Here is a 6,629-nt window from a genome sequence, read left to right as displayed (position 1 = left end):
TCATGGTTGAGCACAACCGCTTTTTTCTAGAACCGACACATCTAACCCGCTCGCGTGGTTCACCGAGTCCACCGAAAACTCTCATTTGTTGAAGGGGAGCATAGTGCGCTTTAGGCACCGAGCGAGAAACATCTTTGGCCTTTAGATTCACTTTTCTATTTGGGCGAGATCTTTGCAGATGAATAGTTGTTAGAGAGATCGGGATTTCCTCTTGATGCGGTAGAAGAGGTCTAGTCTAGGTCATTTCTTTTACTAGAGAATATGTTGGCAATGATCCTTTTATGGGAAGGGAATCGCTAAGACCAATCATTCCCTAGTCTCGCCTATATCCTATTGCTAATTGATGTTCTGGTGGACAACACCGTTGGACATGGGATGCTATCCTTTATGGATGCTTGCTTTCTTTTGATATAACCAGATCAAGATGGCCGAGGAAGACAGAGAGAAAACGGCGTTTATCAGCCTTTTCGTGATAGCTTAAGTTGATTATAGAACGTTAGGAAGCCCTACTGGCACATCCAATCAAACTTGCTTTTGGCTGCTTGAGAACTTGGCTTTATCACACTCGATAGCGGGGAACTTTACGATCACTTTTAGAACTAGTAAGAAAACTAAACAGAACAGGGTTTTCTTTTCCCATAGGTAACTATCTATCAATTATGAGGGTAGGTGGTCTCATTTTAGCTTTTGTCTCCCTAGTGAGTTACTCGGGGAAAGAACCTAAAAAAGCCATTCAGGTTTGTTATCGATTAGGTATCAGTGGGAACATAAAGATCAAAGGAAGCAGACCAGCATAGTGAAAGTTGCTCAAATCTTTTTGGTCTAAAAGTACCCAGTCGATAGGATTCCATTCCCAAGAAGGGTCATAGGACATCTGTCGACGGCGGAAGTCTGACATCCGATCGAGAGGTCAGACTAATCCAATTCATCTTAACCAAATGATACAATGCGAGCAAAAGTTCCGTCATTCATGGAGATATAGAACAGGTCACCCGATGCTATGAAGGGTCCCACTCCAGTATCTGCTTCGATTCATGCAGCTACTATGATAACAGCTGGTGAAAGCCAGGCAGTAAAGCCCACGTTGTTAACACCTCTTGTCCGTCATGCACGATATTGATGACCGTCTGCGGCATTTCCGTGTGCTCAGACGCGCTAAGCTTTCTTTCAGTCCGTTTGGTTAACATGGCTTTCAGGCTTGCTAATAGATAGAAAAAGGCTATTCTCTGAGAGAAAAATTCCCTCTATCGTGACTGATTCACCTAACCAGTTGCTGTATCCGATGCTGCTGACAGAGCAGTAAGTAGAACGTTGGGTCAGCCTCACGGTGTGTCTGACTGGCGAGTCTGTCGTCTCCACGGCTTTCCCTTTTGCAGGCAGCTCCTCAAGCCTTCGAGTGCCGATCTTTGCTTGGGCCGGCTGGTATTCATTCTCGTTCGGCTCTTGGAATCACATCCAGCTGTGGTTGGAACAGCTCGCTTAGCCGACTGCTACTAAAGAACTAGAAGCTGATTCTAACAAAGAGAAGCGCATTTACGTCATCGTGAATGATGTATATGTTCCGTGAGGTCTATAACCTCGGCTGGTTCTGTATCTACCCCGGGCGGATGGGGAATGTTCGAGATACTTCGATCTAGTAACTTTTTAGGACCGAAATAGGATGACCTAACAATAAGGTCAGGTCAGGCTTTTCCTTCGTTTCACTCTCCGAAGTGGCGTGGCACAAAGCCACATTTAGAAGCCCGCTTACTTCGTAATTTAGACAAAAATGGAATTGTGATGCTAGGGGTTCAGGTTACAGATTTGGTCAAGAGGAAGAGAGAATCAATAGATTCCTTTTCGGGAGCAATTCATCCTTCCCGAACGCAGCATACAACTCTCCGTTGTACTGCGCTCCTTCTTCACCGGTTAGGAGTGAACCAATCATCACGACTTTAGGGATGATACCCATTGGTACCGGATTTAAAGGATTAGTGCACCGTTCGAGGCAATATAACAACCTCAAATCAATAGCATTTCGTCAGAAAGAATAGGCATATTACAATTACTGGCCGGAGTCAGCATAGAATGAAGAAGACGACCAGTTGTGTTGGCAAAGCCAACTTCTTGGGTTTCGTTCTCTACAGGAGATCCTTTACTAAAACCCTGGAAAGCCATCTCTTCCTTGTTTTGCTTTTCTGTCTAAGGCTCTTTTGGAGTGGAATGAATTCTGCTAATGTGCACAGAGTTTAGATGAAATCTGGGTTGACCTTAGGGCTACTTCCCCGCAGGAGTGAAAAGAAGCTCGACTGAATATAGGACCCCTCTTGGTACACCCTTATTAACTTCATGGTATACCCACCCATGGATTGGCAAGTTTCTATTTGGAAGGATGTAACTTCTTAACAGCCGCAGTTTCGACTCCTACAGCCATCTCTCCTACAGAATGATTATGGCCTAGTAAACAGATGGGCACCTAATTCGAATACAATAGGGGTCTATCAGTGCAAGTCAGCTAGTTAAGTAAGAAAGTCTTTCTAGTGGTGGGAGAGGGAGCAGAGTTATAGACTAACCCACTAACCACTAAGTCCTATCATGCATACGTAAGGATATATTCTCTTTATCATATAAAGTCTTCCACCAAAGATTCAGCATGTCGATTGGTACCAACCTACTAGTACTAATTCAACACCCCTAAGACATCCAAGGACTGACCATCTTTATAATACACAAATTATAAATACTGATTAGGGTAAGTAGGGTACTAATCATATTTCAGTAATTTTCGGGCTGAGCTAATCATAGCGGCCCCAAGGAGATTAGGGTTTTCCTTGGAAAGTGCAAGTTGGTTAAAAGATGGATAGACTTTTTTATCAGAGTTTAGGGCTTGCCTGAAGCTGACTATCAACACTAGGAGCAACCGTGCGTGCGCAAGCTCAAATGCTTACATGAAGGTGGTGGGCCTAAGCAGCAGTACCAGAGAGATCAACCAAGCGCCTTTCATTGATGAGCTCAGGGGCTNCATGAAGGTGGTGGGCCTAAGCAGCAGTACCAGAGAGATCAACCAAGCGCCTTTCATTGATGAGCTCAGGGGCTTGGGAAACCTACAGGTAACGAGAGAGGCCCTTGAATAGTTCCTCGGCCGTACTCAGTATACAGGGCTCGAGATAGCAGATCTATATTAACCAGTTTACCCTGTCTTTACTGGGGGTTATTACTCATTTTTGTACTTGCGGACCCACCCTCGGAAAAAAGAGCATTTCATTATTCTTGCCCTCAGCACTTAGACAAGATGAAGAAGATTCGAAAAGAATTTTGAGCTGTGAGAGTCAAAATGCCCTATTTCTTGTTATTGCTTCGACCCATATTCCCCAAAAAGCGGACCCCGATTGTTCAGAGAATCAGATCGGTTCTATTAAGGACAGGTCGTATTGATGACCAAGAAAACTCTGGAGGCTTTGACTCATTCAAGGTGAAAAATGAATGGGGTTGATAGCAATCTGCATTACTGAAGCGCGGGCGTTAAGCATCAAGTAGAGGTGCTGCAAACTAAAAAGCTCAATTTGTTGCTTTGCTGTCCCTCTTTTAGGGTGTTGTCCCTGCCCTCTGCTTTATGAAAGGAAAGAGAAGATTCTCGACTAAAAGAAGACGCTTCTGATGTTATCTTTCGTTGGCATTAAGATCTCGAGAGCAAAAGGAATGAATCTAGTGTACTTAGTAGACCCTTGCTTCGTACCTGTCTTCATATACTATTCTATCCAATCAAGCCCTCTTCCATCAATAGGTACTCCTAACGCGTCGACCACACGCCCGAGCAGATCCCTTTTTCCTCTCACCCCTATTCTGGTTCAGGAAAGGGTCAACTATCGCTCAAAGGGGCACACAAGGAGAAGTATGAGAAATGAAAGAAAGATGCTTCATGTAAAGTGAGAAACGTCGAATAGAAAAGACTTGGTATATAATCCATGCCTTTATTCTGGCTATCCCCAGCTTCCTTTCAATCCACATCGGCAAATTGTTTCAGTACTTTTGCTCCCTTCAACACGTCCTTCTACTCAATTGGTAAGCTTCTCCAATCCGTTCTTAGCTAAAAAAAAAAATAGGAAAAAACCTCGTCCGAGAACTTGTATAGAGAAGGATTTCCCGCGGCGCAGCGGTTCTTCCATACCAACTTAGCTGCCCGGCGATGAAGCCGGAATTGCTAGTAATCGCCGGTTAGCCATACGGCGATGAATTCGTTCCCGGGCCTTGTACACACCGCCCGTCACACTATGGGAGCTGGCCATGCCCGAAGTCATTACCTTAACCGCAAGGAGGGGGATGTGTATTCACGGGTTCCCTCGTTCCCATCGCCTCTTGATTAATGGTTAGGTCTTAATTCTACAATAGAGCTTTTTTATGACTTCCAATTATCGATCCCGACCCGGAAAAGTGACCGACCCGCCTGTTCTGGAACTTCCAGTTCCAATCGAAGCATAAAGATCCGTAAATGGATTTGTATGTATAGCGACTTCAGTCGTGCTCGTCGGGTCTGCTTCTTCCCAAACATCATCGTTATCTCAGCTCTCGCCATTTCAACCCATATCTAATGTAGCCCACAGCTCGCCCCAAACCCTACCCAGCTTTCCAGGCCATCCAATCTCTATCATTCTACTTTAGCTCACCTCCAACCACCTCGCCCCTATAGCTTATGGGCAAATCCCATTCCCCCAGCGGGGATGAACGAGTATGCGGATAAATGAAAGTTGAGGATTTTAGGAGCCACCAAATTCTGGTTTCCCTTTATCCTGATTCACACCCGGTGAAAAGGAATTCGAAAAAGACAACGGAAAAGGTTGTCCCATCTCTCATCAACAAGCCTATTGTGCCGATGTCTTCCCTTTAGAGGAACATATAACAAAGGCGTGAATAGGAGAATACGATAGATACCATAAGGAGGAATTCCTCGTTCTTCATGACTACCCGAAATGATAGATTGGGCATGTTCTCGCTTACGACTTGGGAGAGTCTGGGACATTCCCTCATGATGGAACGGCTACCTTCTTTGTGTTGTCTACCTTTACCGCAGATCCACTCTTGTTTCATCCTGAACTTCTCCTTGTCCCATCCTTTTGGATTCATATTGTGGGGCATTCAATGCACTTGATGTAGACCAGAAAGAAGAGGCTTCCCCGTGGGCTGGGCTAGGAGAGTTGCCGCCTCTTCACTCTCCTTCAGCCGATTCTGATACCGAATCGTATCTCTTGGAGAGAGGTGCAGAAGCTCTCTCTTTGACTCAGGACGACGTTCCACCACTTCGACTGATGCGGATGCGGACGCGGTTCCCTCGTCGTGAAAGAAGTAATGAAAGGGAAGCCCCCGGTCAAACCGCCTTTGTTGTTGCCTATATAGCTTTACCGAGCAGAGATCTAGCAACACATTTTAGGCACAGATCATTGGTATTGGATGCATCGTTAGGTTGTGCCGAGTCAAATCAGCTCCGTTTTTTTCCGTTGCAGAAAAGAGATCCCTTCCCCCTGCTTTCTAAAATGATGAAAAACGATTTAAAAAAGAAAAAATCATTATTATAATTAATTGCTGTTTCATTTTTTTCGGCAGAGGAAAGAAAGGGCTGTAGGTGATGGCGCGTTCTGCTTCTTATCTAGAGAGGGGCGTTGAAATATTTCTCTCACTCAATAGATGTATCTGGTCTAATATGTCTTAGTAAAGCAATACGAGACGATGGAATGTAATGGGATGGATGGTAGAGGACTGCCTGCGCCCAAAAGCGATGATTCACTTGTCCCCTTGTCCATAGGGACCTCGTGGCATACAACGAAACGACTCCCACTAGATAGTCGCCCCTTTCTCTCTTTTTACAGGCTCGTGGACGAACGAAAGAAGGAAAGTTACAGAAATTGCGTACGTAAAGGAATCCTTCTATAAGTCGGTTCGTAGCCGGGTTGAAACCCGATTGTAGAGAGCGAAAGGAGCCTCTTCGTTCACAGGAGATGAATGAGAGTTCAGGTTTAGAATTTCCATGTATTTAGCTATTGAGCCTCAAAGTTTATGTTTTTATGTGATGGCAGCATCAAAAAGGGAAGAACTTGAGAATCACTTTCTTTTTTTTTGCTAGTGCTTAAGCCTCTTTAGGGGTTCATCAGCCTTCCGTTGTGGGGGCTAATCCGATAAAGTACTTGCTGTCAAGGCCAGCCCTATCAGGAAGGACAGTGTGCTGGTTGTTACAGCTGTCAGAATTTGACGTAGAATGTTTCACTCCTTTTTTTGCGATAAAGGATGCGATAAAGGGGCAACTTTTTGCAGATCTACTGGCCCATCAAAAGACTCTCGTATGAGATCTATGATATTTATTGGTTTAACACGTCCCGTTCTCTTGCTAAAGAAATATGACCGACGATACAGACAGATATGTGAGATGATCGATAGAGGTTCCCTATATTGGAGAGTGGAAGGGGAAGTCTCTATTTACATAACATAAAGGATGGGAATGAAGAACGGGCGCCCAGCCCCCTCCAGTGGCATACTTGATGGACCCAGCGGCATACGCCGGCCGTAGGAAAGGCAAATACTCTTCAACTCAACGGATGGTTATAGAATTAGGGCGCTAAGCAAGTGGTGCTATGCTATTTGGCCCATTGGCTCTAACTTCT

Source organism: Benincasa hispida, chromosome 7, assembly GCF_009727055.1.
Source record: "Benincasa hispida cultivar B227 chromosome 7, ASM972705v1, whole genome shotgun sequence".
Classification (NCBI taxonomy): Eukaryota; Viridiplantae; Streptophyta; class Magnoliopsida; order Cucurbitales; family Cucurbitaceae; genus Benincasa; species Benincasa hispida.
Note: the sequence above shows the minus strand (reverse complement) of the source record.